General features: G+C 43.0%; 2 pseudogenes; both read left to right on the top strand.

Moving 5' to 3' along the window:
* Positions 1-5,174: 5,174 nt before the first annotated feature.
* LOC148014534 (31 kDa ribonucleoprotein, chloroplastic pseudogene) lies at positions 5,175-5,573 on the top strand (annotated as a pseudogene).
* A 6,707-nt stretch (positions 5,574-12,280) lies between these two features.
* LOC148014533 (31 kDa ribonucleoprotein, chloroplastic pseudogene) lies at positions 12,281-12,679 on the top strand (annotated as a pseudogene).
* The last annotated feature ends 690 nt before the right edge of the window (positions 12,680-13,369 follow it).

Genomic DNA, 13,369 nt, shown 5'->3' with positions numbered 1-13,369 from the left:
AGCTGTCCAACAGGAGATGAAGCAGTTTAATGGCCAGCAAGTGTCAACTTACCTGCATTTGTATGAAGAAAAGATGAAGTTTTTTGGGGTTTCTCAAGATGTTTGGAGCCGCTACTTCTTGCGGATCGTGGTGCGCGCTCTTGAAGGTCGAATTGCAGAAATTCAAGAAGCACATGCAGGTTGGGCTGAATTTAAAAAGGCATTAAAAGATGAATATTTCCTGGAGGATACAGGTCTTATGAATCGCAGGAATTTTTTAGCATGGGTTTCTATGCCTAATAAGGGACTTTCTGTTACCGCTCTTCTGCGAGAGTTTGAAAGCCGTTATGATCAGTTGGATGGGACTGAACAGCAAGCTTTGGAGATGCAGAAAGTGGTGTTATTTTTGCAAGCTGCAGATGCTGATTTGCAGGAAAAGTTGGATGATCTTTTGGAAGATCAAGCTACTGATTCAGGTTTAAAGACTGAGTGGAGACATGTCATTGATGCTGTGAATGCTCTTGTCAAGAAGCAGCGCAGGAGAGTCAGATTGCATCGTAATACAGGATTAGTTCCTGAAAAATCCTTGGAGACTTCTTCTTCTACCCCTGTTGCAGCTTCTTTGCCTAAGCCTACTCCTCCTGTTGTGAATCCACCAGTACCTGCTGCTCCAGTGCCCTTATCTGTAGATGATGTTATTAAAGGCTTGGCGGATTTGACGATTGAAGCAGTCAAAGCTGAAGTTGGTAAGTTAAAGGAGCAACTTATGTCAGTACCTGCTGTAGCACCAGCTCCAGTGACTGCTTTTCTAGCTGGTCAAAGAAAAGGGCGACGATGTATTTGGTGTGATAGTACAGAGCACCAACACTGCAGAGATTGTGATGCTTTTCAGGAAGCACGTAAGAAGAATGTAGTGTTCTGGGGACAAGATGGGAAGATATGGCTGACAGAGACTGGCGCTCCTCTTGACACGAACTTTGGTAAGGGAGGTATGAAGAAGCTTGTTGATGATATGGCTGCGCGATCAGCTTATGTGAGTGTTAGAGGAGATGCTTCAGCTTTTGGAGTTCAGCTTGAGCAGAAATCTGATGGAGACTCTGCTTTATGGTCTTCTGCCTTGGAGATAGCGAGAAGAGGGAAAGTTCAAACTTCTACTATGACTTGTGTGGGCTCTAGCATCCGAGGAGAAACAGGATGGGATTCTCCTGTTGACAGGTATTCTATTTTTGCTTATATTGCTAAAACGCAGGGTTTAGATGCCATGGTTGAGGAAAAGAGAAGAAGAGATGAGGAGGGTCCTAGCTCCTCCAAAAAGACTAGAGGGGGTGACTTTGTTTCACCACCTGTTACAGCTCCACCTATGTCAAATTCTCCAACTCAAACAGGTTCCGATCAACCAATGGGAGACAAGCAGAAGGAAAAGAAGCAACCAAGAAAAGAGCCAGGATTCAAGCTCTTGTCGGACCTTGATATGCAAACGGATATGAGTAAGATTTTTCATGAAAGAATTTTGAATAGTGAAGTCACTTTTACTGTTGGAGAGGCTCTTGGGATTGCTAGAAGAGAAATACAGGATCAGATGCAGGATCTTTTGCGGAGGAAACGACATGCGATGGAAGGACCTGCTTTACAGGGATTGTGGCATGGAGCTCTTGGGGAAGAGCATGATGATGCAGTGATGGTTGAGAATGCTTTTGTTAATCCACAATTGGAGAAAATAGTGCAGCCTATGCAGTATGAAGATGATGAGACCCCTATTCTCATTCCTCACAGCCATTTTTCACGAAGTCATTGGGCTAGAGCAACCACTGAGACAGTGGTAAGGATTGGAGAGAAACAAATTCCCTTGATTGCTTTAGTTGATCATGGTTCTGAGATTAATCTTATTGCTCGAGGTGTTTATGAGAGTGGCAACTGGCCTATGGATGCAGAGCATGGCTGGCGCATGAGAGCCGCCAATAATACTTCTGGTGATATGTATGCTGCTTATCCGAGTATCAGAATTTCTATTGGTAATGTTGAAGAGGATTATCATTGCTTTGTTCAGGATTCATGCTCTTATCCGATTATTCTTGGACAGCCTTTCATTACAGAAGCAAGAATGGAAACAAAAGTGATGGATGACGGATTAGCTTATGCACGGATACGCAGTAAAGATGGTATGCGAGCTGTTCAGTTTATGACTGTTGGGGTAAATCATCCGAGAAACAGGGACTCCTTGCGTGAGGCACCACTACCTGCGAAGGAGTTGGATTTTCATTAGGTACCGCTGTCTTGCGAGACGCCAGTGGTACAGAGCGGAGAAAAGAGGAGATCTCGCCTCCTGGCAGCCAAACTTTCTCCAATAACTTTGTTGGGATTACTTCAGATAGTTCAGTAAGTTATCAGAAAATTTCAGATTTGCCTAGAGTTGCTACGCAGTACATTGGTCGTAAGGAGAAAGAGTTGAAGAATGCAGGTATTTTGCAAGCAGAAGAGCATGTAGATGGATTGTATGAAGGGATGTCTTATGCAGATACATTGTTTGAGATGAGAGCAATGCTGAAAACTGATGTACGCAAGGGTTCAAAGATCATACCTGTGCAAACCTTGGATATGTTTCAGGAAATTTCTGGTTTTATGCTGCAAACAGAGTTAGAGGCTGAGAAAACTCAGCAAACTGAATTTATGGCTGATCTTGATCAGCTAATAGAATTGCAGAGGGCTGAATCCATTCAGCCAACAGAGTTGAATGCAGAGAAATTTCTGCATACAGAGTTTCAGGATGCATCTATGCAGTCCATAGAGCCGAGGGCTGAATTCATTCAGCCAACAGAGTTGAATGCAGAAAAATTTCTGCATACAGAGTTTCAGGCTGCACCCATGCAGTCCATAGAGCTAAAGGCTGAAATTTTTCAGCCAACAGAGTTGAAAGATGCTGAAAATCTGCAGAAATTGCAGCAAAGGAAAGAGTGCCTGAATGATGCCAAGGTTGACACAAAATATAAAACAGTTGATAAGAAGGTTAAGCCAGTTGCAGGCCCGCTTCCTTCTGATAGTGATGAGCAGATTGAAAAAGCTATGAAGCAGCCTATATTGAGGGAACCTGCAAATATTGGACATAAGTTTACAGCTGAAACTCTTGCAGAATTGAAGATTGGAAATGAAGATTTTTTGCTTCCAGTGGAAAAAGAATGTTTTAGAGAGATGCTTGGACGTCATGGTAAGGCATTTGCTTTCTTTCCACATGAAATTGGTTGCATTAGTCCCGAATTGGTTGCACCTATGGTCATCTTCACTGTTCCTCATGTACCATGGAATATACGCCCTATACCTGTGCCTAAAGCACACTTGCCAAAGCTGATAGAGTTGCTGAATGAGAAGATTAAAATGGGGATTTTGGAACCCTCTTCTGCACCCTATTCTAACAGGTGGTTTACTGTACCAAAGAAGAATGGTACTTTGAGATTTATTCAGGATATGCAGCCCGTGAACAAAGTGACAATCAGGAATGTGGGAACACGTCCAGTTGTGGATGAATTTGCTGAGGCTTTTGTAGGACGAGCCATCTATTCACTAGGTGACTTGTATTCAGGTTATGATCAGTTTCAGCTTGCCTTGGAAAGCAGGGATATTACTACTATGCGGACACCTATTGGTCTAGTGAGGATGTGTACCTTGCCACAAGGTGCTACAAACTCAGTTGCTCATATGATGAATGCTATGCATAGAGTTCTTCGAGACTATATTCCGCAGTATACCATGCCTTTTCTAGATGATGTGCCTATTAAGGGTTGTGAAGAAGAAGAAAAGAATGAAAGTCTTGATTTGGGTGGATGTAGACAGTTTGTGGCTGATCACTTGAATGCTTGTGAACAAATATTGACACGATTAGAGGAGGTAAATTTGACACTTTCAGGGCTGAAATCTGTCTTTGCTGTTAATGAAGTCATCATAGTTGGGCATATGGTTGGTTATTATGGCAGAAAGCCTTCTCCTGCAAAGGTGGATGCCATAAACAGGATTGCAGAGTATTGCTCGACTACTTCATAGGTGCGGAGATTTGTGGGAGCTTGCGTATTTTACATGATTTGGATTCCTCATTTTGCTCATATTGTAGATGTTCTCTATCAGCTGTTTCGAAAGGGGCAGAAATTTCATTGGGATGATGAAGCTGATGGAGAAACAGGTTTACTAGAATCAGAAGATGGACTTGACCTGTTTGTGGAGTTGAATGATCCTGGATAGTTGGCACATCCGGAGGATGCGCAAGTTTAGAGGGGGTGGATGTCGTGTTGCTGCGCATCCGAGTCGTATACACCTCCATTTCTTTTGTTGTGCATTTGTGTTAATTTCTGCGTGTGATTCATTGTTTGTGTGATGCATTTTAATAATCCGCATCCAATGTATATATTCCCTTAGTGCATGCGCATGATTTTGTTTGGATGCATGATGTGCGTGTATTAGAAAAATATGAAAAACTGATGCCAAAGGATCTTTGTCCTGCTGCTATTTGAACTAGCTCTATGTGCAATGACAGCCTTGGTGCAAGTGTTTTGGAGATATGCTACAAGAAGGATATTTAAAGGAGGAATCAGAGTTGCTGCAAGATATGCCTCTTGCAAATAATCTTGGTTGCTTGGATGTCAATGTTGAATTTATGCAAAAGGCATGGTGACATATTACTAGCACAGCAAGGCTTTGACAAAAATTATGCTCATGTCAGACTTTTATAAAAGTGCTGGAATGAGGAAGGTCGCTTGCCTAATTTGACATGTGAACAAGAAAAAGAAAAACTAAAGATAGAGGAGAAAAGGAAGGAGAAAAGGAGACTAATTGGGGGAGAGAATTCAAATGGAAAAAAAAACAAGGAGAGAAAAAGCGGGAGGAAGTTACGAACAAGGGGAGAGAGAGAGGAAGATGGCACTATGCAGAGTAAGTGCAGAGAGAAGAAGAAAGACCAAAAGGCCTCCAGTAGAAGAGCCAACGACTGGTTGCTCTCCTCTACATCATCAAGGTTTTGCAAGAATTGCAACATGTGCCATACCTTGAACTCGTGGTCCATCGAGGTGGTACGTCAGGCACTGTGAAGAGCACTTCGGATTTGCAGTCGAAGGTGGTGCACAACGATGAGCCGAAGGAATTGACAGGTTTGGGGCAACGGCAGTAGTAGGAGTGAACACAATGGCAGAAGCAGGGGTTTCGGCTTCGTCCCCATGGGCTCGGTTGATGATGCAAATTCAGCAATAGAGAAATTCGATGGCAGGGAATTCATGGGGAGAAGGCTGAGGGTAAGCTTTCCTGATCAGTCCAGGAGTGAAGGACCTCGCTCTCGAATTGAAGACAGTCCCAACAAGTTATTTGTTGGAAATTTACCATGGGGCCTTGATGATATCTCTTTGGAAAATCTGTTCACAGAGTATGGGAAGGTGGTGGAGGCTAAAGTTGTGTATGATAGGGAGTCGAGAAGATCCCGTGGGTTTGGGTTTGTAACCTTATCTTCAATTGATGAAGTAAATGAAGCCATCAGCAAAATGGATGGAGCGGAGGTGCAAGGGAGGCCTTTGCGAGTGAATCTTGCATCAGACAGACCTCCTCCTAGACAGAACTTTTAAGTTATCAACGGAAAGCACTGTACAGCTCAAGGGATGGGATTGAACCAAGGAACTTGTTTTTGTACATGAAGCTTTTTACTTGCCAAGCAGAAAGTGATGCAGATTGGTCTCTTCGATTTTACTAAAAGGTTCTCTTTTGTTCTCTCTTCCGTGGTGTTCCAGAATGCAAGTTAGATAATCTCGTCAAAGGGATGATTGGAGCTTTTGAGTATTGTAGCACTTAGGCAGCTGAGTACTTGCAGGCCTGTTGGCAGTATACGTGTGGCTCCTAGAGCTTTTTGTAGTCAAAAGGATGATACATGATCAAGTGGGTGCTGATTGTAAATTATAGATATCAATTGCAGCTTAAGGTTTCTTGCAATGAAGAAAACTGACAGTAGTCACATTAGCTGCTCTGCAAGACAATGGTTTCACAAATGCTACATCAGGGAAAGCTCAACATACCAAAAGTGTGTGATAATGGAGTGGAGGTAAAGGACTTACTTTCGGGGTCTAGTTGTAGGCTTTGCTGGTGACAGAACCTGCAACAGAGGGTTGGTGCATTTGAACTGCCAGGGCTGCTGTTCCGATCAGTCTATCACAAGATTTTGGCGGTCCAAGATCGATTGCTGAGCATTGTAATTTGGTAGCCCGAGCTCGCGTCCAGATCTCCAGCACAAGGCCATTCAATGGGCTGGAAATACAATGCGGGATTGCTGCCATTGCACCTCGTTTTCAGCCTCGATATTACTCAATTTCTTCATCTCCAAAGTCCTCTCCTAAGCGGATAAATGTTATCTGTGCTCTGATTTATGCATTTTCAAGGGATGGACTGAGCAAAGAAAATGTGCGGCATAAAATGAATGAAGAAGCTGTTCAAAGAACAGAGACGACAAAGCTTTGTTTCACATGATAAGCTTCTATTAGGACCGTGTAACAAGCTATAAGGAGTGAATGCCATGGTCTACAAGATAAATTTTGATGCAGTGGATGCAAGAGTGTGCCCTTTATGCCATTATGGACTGCATTTCTCTGCAATAGATTTCAGATGCTAACCTGAGCAGTATACATGTCTGGAGCCTATGCATGCACTTATCAAATGCATTATCTGTTGGACTTGGAGTTTGAACAAGCTGTTTTAGTCTAAGTCCTGAATCTGTTTGAATTAATTGGTGCCCTGAAAACCAAGAACATACGCTTATTGTAAAGCAATGGACAGAATGTCATGCTTTGTCAATTATTTTGACTCTTCTTTTGTAATGAACTTGACAAGCAATTTAATGATCTTTGGCATCAAATATTGAGTTATCGAGATATTCTTGATAGTCTTTATTTCTTGCTGTACCTTGAACCCCGTGTTCTGCAGCTCTTGCACGAACTCTTTGACATTTCTGGTGAACCCGACGTGAAAGTGCTGTGTCATCAGCAAGATGGGAGACTCGCAAGAAGAGATGACAGATGATAATGTCATGAAGAACCTGTTTCAGTCATTTACCATGTATATGCAGCAGCAAGTTCATGCAAAACGAGACAGTGATGCTATGGATGCCTTGAAAGCTGTCCAACAGGAGATGAAGCAGTTTAATGGCCAGCAAGTGTCAACTTACCTGCATTTGTATGAAGAAAAGATGAATTTTTTGGGGTTTCTCAAGATGTTTGGAGCCGCTACTTCTTGCGGATCGTGGTGCGCGCTCTTGAAGGTCGAATTGCAGAAATTCAAGAAGCACATGCAGGTTGGGCTGAATTTAAAAAGGCATTAAAAGATGAATATTTCCTGGAGGATACAGGTCTTATGAATCGCAGGAATTTTTTAGCATGGGTTTCTATGCCTAATAAGGGACTTTCTGTTACCGCTCTTCTGCGAGAGTTTGAAAGCCGTTATGATCAGTTGGATGGGACTGAACAGCAAGCTTTGGAGATGCAGAAAGTGGTGTTATTTTTGCAAGCTGCAGATGCTGATTTGCAGGAAAAGTTGGATGATCTTTTGGAAGATCAAGCTACTGATTCAGGTTTAAAGACTGAGTGGAGACATGTCATTGATGCTGTGAATGCTCTTGTCAAGAAGCAGCGCAGGAGAGTCAGATTGCATCGTAATACAGGATTAGTTCCTGAAAAATCCTTGGAGACTTCTTCTTCTACCCCTGTTGCAGCTTCTTTGCCTAAGCCTACTCCTCCTGTTGTGAATCCACCAGTACCTGCTGCTCCAGTGCCCTTATCTGTAGATGATGTTATTAAAGGCTTGGCGGATTTGACGATTGAAGCAGTCAAAGCTGAAGTTGGTAAGTTAAAGGAGCAACTTATGTCAGTACCTGCTGTAGCACCAGCTCCAGTGACTGCTTTTCCAGCTGGTCAAAGAAAAGGGCGACGATGTATTTGGTGTGATAGTACAGAGCACCAACACTGCAGAGATTGTGATGCTTTTCAGGAAGCACGTAAGAAGAATGTAGTGTTCTGGGGACAAGATGGGAAGATATGGCTGACAGAGACTGGCGCTCCTCTTGACACGAACTTTGGTAAGGGAGGTATGAAGAAGCTTGTTGATGATATGGCTGCGCGATCAGCTTATGTGAGTGTTAGAGGAGATGCTTCAGCTTTTGGAGTTCAGCTTGAGCAGAAATCTGATGGAGACTCTGCTTTATGGTCTTCTGCCTTGGAGATAGTGAGAAGAGGGAAAGTTCAAACTTCTACTATGACTTGTGTGGGCTCTAGCATCCGAGGAGAAACAGGATGGGATTCTCCTGTTGACAGGTATTCTATTTTTGCTTATATTGCTAAAACGCAGGGTTTAGATGCCATGGTTGAGGAAAAGAGAAGAAGAGATGAGGAGGGTCCTAGCTCCTCCAAAAAGACTAGAGGGGGTGACTTTGTTTCACCACCTGTTACAGCTCCACCTATGTCAAATTCTCCAACTCAAACAGGTTCCGATCAACCAATGGGAGACAAGCAGAAGGAAAAGAAGCAACCAAGAAAAGAGCCAGGATTCAAGCTCTTGTCAGACCTTGATATGCAAACGGATATGAGTAAGATTTTTCATGAAAGAATTTTGAATAGTGAAGTCACTTTTACTGTTGGAGAGGCTCTTGGGATTGCTAGAAGAGAAATACAGGATCAGATGCAGGATCTTTTGCGGAGGAAACGACATGCGATGGAAGGACCTGCTTTACAGGGATTGTGGCATGGAGCTCTTGGGGAAGAGCATGATGATGCAGTGATGGTTGAGAATGCTTCTGTTAATCCACAATTGGAGAAAATAGTGCAGCCTATGCAGTATGAAGATGATGAGACCCCTATTCTCATTCCTCACAGCCATTTTTCACGAAGTCATTGGGCTAGAGCAACCACTGAGACAGTGGTAAGGATTGGAGAGAAACAAATTCCCTTGATTGCTTTAGTTGATCATGGTTCTGAGATTAATCTTATTGCTCGAGGTGTTTATGAGAGTGGCAACTGGCCTATGGATGCAGAGCATGGCTGGCGCATGAGAGCCGCCAATAATACTTCTGGTGATATGTATGCTGCTTATCCGAGTATCAGAATTTCTATTGGTAATGTTGAAGAGGATTATCATTGCTTTGTTCAGGATTCATGCTCTTATCCGATTATTCTTGGACAGCCTTTCATTACAGAAGCAAGAATGGAAACAAAAGTGATGGATGACGGATCAGCTTATGCACGGATACGCAGTAAAGATGGTATGCGAGCTGTTCAGTTTATGACTGTTGGGGTAAATCATCCGAGAAACAGGGACTCCTTGCGTGAGGCACCACTACCTGCGAAGGAGTTGGATTTTCATTAGGTACCGCTGTCTTGCGAGACGCCAGTGGTACAGAGCGGAGAAAAGAGGAGATCTCGCCTCCTGGCAGCCAGTCTTTCTCCAATAACTTTGTTGGGATTACTTCAGATAGTTCAGTAAGTTATCAGAAAATTTCAGATTTGCCTAGAGTTGCCACGCAGTACATTGGTCGTAAGGAGAAAGAGTTGAAGAATGCAGGTATTTTGCAAGCAGAAGAGCATGTAGATGGATTGTATGAAGGGATGTCTTATGCAGATACATTGTTTGAGATGAGAGCAATGCTGAAAACTGATGTACGCAAGGGTTCAAAGATCATACCTGTGCAAACCTTGGATATGTTTCAGGAAATTTCTGGTTTTATGCTGCAAACAGAGTTAGAGGCTGAGAAAACTCAGCAAACTGAATTTATGGCTGATCTTGATCAGCTAATAGAATTGCAGAGGGCTGAATCCATTCAGCCAACAGAGTTGAATGCAGAAAAATTTCTGCATACAGAGTTTCAGGATGCATCTATGCAGTCCATAGAGCCGAGGGCTGAATTCATTCAGCCAACAGAGTTGAATGCAGAAAAATTTCCGCATACAGAGTTTCAGGCTGCACCCATGCAGTCCATAGAGCTAAAGGCTGAAATTTTTCAGCCAACAGAGTTGAAAGATGCTGAAAATCTGCAGAAATTGCAGCAAAGGAAAGAGTGCCTGAATGATGCCAAGGTTGACACAAAATATAAAACAGTTGATAAGAAGGTTAAGCCAGTTGCAGGCCCGCTTCCTTCTGATAGTGATGAGCAGATTGAAAAAGCTATGAAGCAGCCTATATTGAGGGAACCTGCAAATATTGGACATAAGTTTACAGCTGAAACTCTTGCAGAATTGAAGATTGGAAATGAAGATTTTTTGCTTCCAGTGGAAAAAGAATGTTTTAGAGAGATGCTTGGACGTCATGGTAAGGCATTTGCTTTCTTTCCACATGAAATTGGTTGCATTAGTCCCGAATTGGTTGCACCTATGGTCATCTTCACTGTTCCTCATGTACCATGGAATATACGCCCTATACCTGTGCCTAAAGCACACTTGCCAAAGCTGATAGAGTTGCTGAATGAGAAGATTAAAATGGGGATTTTGGAACCCTCTTCTGCACCCTATTCTAACAGGTGGTTTACTGTACCAAAGAAGAATGGTACTTTGAGATTTATTCAGGATATGCAGCCCGTGAACAAAGTGACAATCAGGAATGTGGGAACACGTCCAGTTGTGGATGAATTTGTTGAGGCTTTTGTAGGACGAGCCATCTATTCACTAGGTGACTTGTATTCAGGTTATGATCAGTTTCAGCTTGCCTTGGAAAGCAGGGATATTACTACTATGCGGACACCTATTGGTCTAGTGAGGATGTGTACCTTGCCACAAGGTGCTACAAACTCAGTTGCTCATATGATGAATGCTATGCATAGAGTTCTTCGAGACTATATTCCGCAGTATACCATGCCTTTTCTAGATGATGTGCCTATTAAGGGTTGTGAAGAAGAAGAAAAGAATGAAAGTCTTGATTTGGGTGGATGTAGACAGTTTGTGGCTGATCACTTGAATGCTTGTGAACAAATATTGACACGATTAGAGGAGGTAAATTTGACACTTTCAGGGCTGAAATCTGTCTTTGCTGTTAATGAAGTCATCATAGTTGGGCATATGGTTGGTTATTATGGCAGAAAGCCTTCTCCTGCAAAGGTGGATGCCATAAACAGGATTGCAGAGTATTGCTCGACTACTTCATAGGTGCGGAGATTTGTGGGAGCTTGCGTATTTTACATGATTTGGATTCCTCATTTTGCTCATATTGTAGATGTTCTCTATCAGCTGTTTCGAAAGGGGCAGAAATTTCATTGGGATGATGAAGTTGATGGAGAAACAGGTTTACTAGAATCAGAAGATGGACTTGACCTGTTTGTGGAGTTGAATGATCCTGGATAGTTGGCACATCCGGAGGATGCGCAAGTTTAGAGGGGGTGGATGTCGTGTTGCTGCGCATCCGAGTCGTATACACCTCCATTTCTTTTGTTGTGCATTTGTGTTAATTTCTGCGTGTGATTCATTGTTTGTGTGATGCATTTTAATAATCCGCATCCAATGTATATATTCCCTTAGTGCATGCGCATGATTTTGTTTGGATGCATGATGTGCGTGTATTAGAAAAATATGAAAAACTGATGCCAAAGGATCTTTGTCCTGCTGCTATTTGAACTAGCTCTATGTGCAATGACAGCCTTGGTGCAAGTGTTTTGGAGATATGCTACAAGAAGGATATTTAAAGGAGGAATCAGAGTTGCTGCAAGATATGCCTCTTGCAAATAATCTTGGTTGCTTGGATGTCAATGTTGAATTTATGCAAAAGGCATGGTGACATATTACTAGCACAACAAGGCTTTGACAAAAATTATGCTCATGTCAGACTTTTATAAAAGTGCTGGAATGAGGAAGGTCGCTTGCCTAATTTGACATGTGAACAAGAAAAAGAAAAACTAAAGATAGAGGAGAAAAGGAAGGGGAAAAGGAGACTAATTGGGGGAGAGAATTCAAATGGAAAAAAAAACAAGGAGAGAAAAAGCGGGAGGAAGTTACGAACAAGGGGAGAGAGAGAGGAAGATGGCACTATGCAGAGTAAGTGCAGAGAGAAGAAGAAAGACCAAAAGGCCTCCAGTAGAAGAGCCAACGACTGGTTGCTCTCCTCTGCATCATCAAGGTTTTGCAAGAATTGCAACATGTGCCATACCTTGAACTCGTGGTCCATCGAGGTGGTACGTCAGGCACTGTGAAGAGCACTTTGGATTTGCAGTGGAAGGTGGTGCACAACGATGAGCCGAAGGAATTGACAGGTTTGGGGCAACGGCAGTAGTAGGAGTGAACACAATGGCAGAAGCAGGGGTTTCGGCTTCGTCCCCATGGGCTCGGTTGATGATGCAAATTCAGCAATAGAGAAATTCGATGGCAGGGAATTCATGGGGAGAAGGCTGAGGGTAAGCTTTCCTGATCAGTCCAGGAGTGAAGGACCTCGCTCTCGAATTGAAGACAGTCCCAACAAGTTATTTGTTGGAAATTTACCATGGGGCCTTGATGATATCTCTTTGGAAAATCTGTTCACAGAGTATGGGAAGGTGGTGGAGGCTAAAGTTGTGTATGATAGGGAGTCGAGAAGATCCCGTGGGTTTGGGTTTGTAACCTTATCTTCAATTGATGAAGTAAATGAAGCCATCAGCAAAATGGATGGAGCGGAGGTGCAAGGGAGGCCTTTGCGAGTGAATCTTGCATCAGACAGACCTCCTCCTAGACAGAACTTTTAAGTTATCAACGGAAAGCACTGTACAGCTCAAGGGATGGGATTGAACCAAGGAACTTGTTTTTGTACATGAAGCTTTTTACTTGCCAAGCAGAAAGTGATGCAGATTGGTCTCTTCGATTTTACTAAAAGGTTCTCTTTTGTTCTCTCTTCCGTGGTGTTCCAGAATGCAAGTTAGATAATCTCGTCAAAGGGATGATTGGAGCTTTTGAGTATTGTAGCACTTAGGCAGCTGAGTACTTGCAGGCCTGTTGGCAGTATACGTGTGGCTCCTAGAGCTTTTTGTAGTCAAAAGGATGATACATGATCAAGTGGGTGCTGATTGTAAATTATAGATATCAATTGCAGCTTAAGGTTTCTTGCAATGAAGAAAACTGACAGTAGTCACATTAGCTGCTCTGCAAGACAATGGTTTCACAAATGCTACATCAGGGAAAGCTCAACATACCAAAAGTGTGTGATAATGGAGTGGAGGTAAAGGACTTACTTTCGGGGTCTAGTTGTAGGCTTTGCTGGTGACAGAACCTGCAACAGAGGGTTGGTGCATTTGAACTGCCAGGGCTGCTGTTCCGATCAGTCTATCACAAGATTTTGGCGGTCCAAGATCGATTGCTGAGCATTGTAATTTGGTAGCCCGAGCTCGCGTCCAGATCTCCAGCACAAGGCCATTCAATGGGCTGGAAATACAATGCGG

The sequence above is a fragment of the Lygodium microphyllum genome, chromosome 25 (genome assembly GCF_053477565.2).
Source record: "Lygodium microphyllum isolate KBCC chromosome 25, Lygodium_microphyllum_v1.1.10, whole genome shotgun sequence".
Taxonomy (NCBI): domain Eukaryota; kingdom Viridiplantae; phylum Streptophyta; class Polypodiopsida; order Schizaeales; family Lygodiaceae; genus Lygodium; species Lygodium microphyllum.
Note: the sequence above shows the minus strand (reverse complement) of the source record. Positions and strands in the feature narration are given on the sequence as shown.